This window comes from Trematomus bernacchii, unplaced genomic scaffold, assembly GCF_902827165.1.
Source record: "Trematomus bernacchii unplaced genomic scaffold, fTreBer1.1, whole genome shotgun sequence".
In the NCBI taxonomy this organism is placed as follows: Eukaryota; Metazoa; Chordata; class Actinopteri; order Perciformes; family Nototheniidae; genus Trematomus; species Trematomus bernacchii.
In genome coordinates, this window is record NW_022987615.1 from 741,187 (window position 1) to 743,181 (window position 1,995).

A 1,995-nucleotide genomic window follows, 5' to 3' on the forward strand; every position below is an offset into this window, starting at 1 on the left:
GCCGCTGCGGTGTGAACAGGAAAAACCGGCGCTTTTCAGGCTCTAGCTCCCAGCAGGAGCTGGAAAACCTTAAAAAAAATGATAGCTAGTATCTACCTCATTGTTTTGTTTTTAGAAAAACAAAAACTAGTTGTGTCATGTTCTTGTTCTATCAGATGTTTAATGATTCAACATGTTTTTACACTTTCCTGTTTAGATTCTGCCTCGTGTTTGTTCTCATTGGGCCTTATGAAACAACATGTTCTATTCCAATGCTCAATTGCTCTAGGTTGGATTTCCTACTAATGTAATAGACACTTTGGACATTTATTAATCCTAGTAGATTGTGAGTCATCACTAGGCATTTATATAGCACCTTTCAACACAAAGCAATTCAAAGTGCTGTACAAAAATATAAGACAATAAGATCTAACAACACTAACATGTGTAGTCAAATTTGTCTGAAAATGATTTAGAAATGTTGCTTCATTTGGATGGGAAATTTGCGAGGCGAAAATGTACCTCACTCTTAGTTTATGAAATCATCAACTCACTATATAAAAAAATGAAAATTGGCATCAACAGCACGAAAACAAAACCGGTTGCAACCATGTTGTCAAAGTAGCAGCAAAAAGAGCCGATGTGATGTACTGCCCGCTTGTTTGTTTGAGAGCTTGAACAACAACTGACAAGTGAAGAAATGCATGGATGACATGTTGATGTGTGGTTCAGTTGCCTCTATATGCATTGAATACAAACTGATGATTATTTGCGATGCATTTATGTGAAGCAGTATTTTATTGGTGTTGCTGGTTAAGATAAGTATGATGTAACTATTTTATAGACTAATATGTAGCTTTATCAATAATGGCGTGCCACATTTTATAAGCTATTTGTTTTGAATGTAAAGTAGTGAAGTGGGAGTTTAAACTAACAGAGATTTCATAAGTAGAGCAACTTCCTTATGCCCGGGCAGCCGAAAATATGTTTTGTGTGCACAATTTTGGGCCTTTGGGGACTCCGTAGAATCACCGCAGACAATTACATTTCAGGAAGTTACTTTGGAACTTGCATGTAAAGTTTCACGCTATTATTTGCTAAATGAAAGTTAAAACGTTTCACTATCACTCATATCACTTTGTCTGATATCACTTTGTCTGATATCCTCTCTCTCTCTCTCTCTCTCTCTCTCTCTCTTTCTTAATGTCAGTCTAAATAATACAATTATGTTGGTGCATCATGGCATGTGGCTCAAAAAAAGTACAGTTATTATCTACCTCTTGTATAACTGGTCGGCCCCACCTGCATTAGCACAATGGACGAAACAAATACATTAAAGTAAAACCACTTTCCAGCAGTCAGCAGCACATTGTAAAAGCTGTTGATGCAACTGTTCACATTCATAATTAAGTAAAGATAACGCCCTTTTCACCCCGGTTACATTTTCCATTTGCCCTGAGAGGCTCAGTGAGGTAAAGGACTCTGAGTGTTTAGTCTAAGTTATCTCAGTGTGTCTCAAACGGTTTTATCACAATTTATGTAAACAAATATTTCCAAGGCACACCTTTATAATTATTAAGATAAATAAAAACAGGTTTGAAATCATTCCAATGTCATTTCATTTCATTTCAAACCTTTATTTAACCAGATTGGTCCCATTGAGATCATAGATCTCTTTTTCAAGGGAGACCTGCAGCATATAGGTTCCACATGAAACATAAAACAATAAAGGACATCATACATTATATTTACAGGATACATTTACATAGTTATAGACATTTACAAGTACCCATAGTATCAACGAGCATTTCATTTAGCCTAGCTTTAAAAACATGCAGAGGAATGAGATTGCTCAGTTTCAATTCTTGCTGAAGATTGTTCCAAGCAAGTGGAGCTGCGCACATAAAAGCTGTCTTACCTAAGACAGTCCTTGCTCTTGGCACATGTATACTATAGGACAGTAAACCAACAATATCCTTTAAAACTGGAGAGATTAAAAAATATGGATGAATAAAT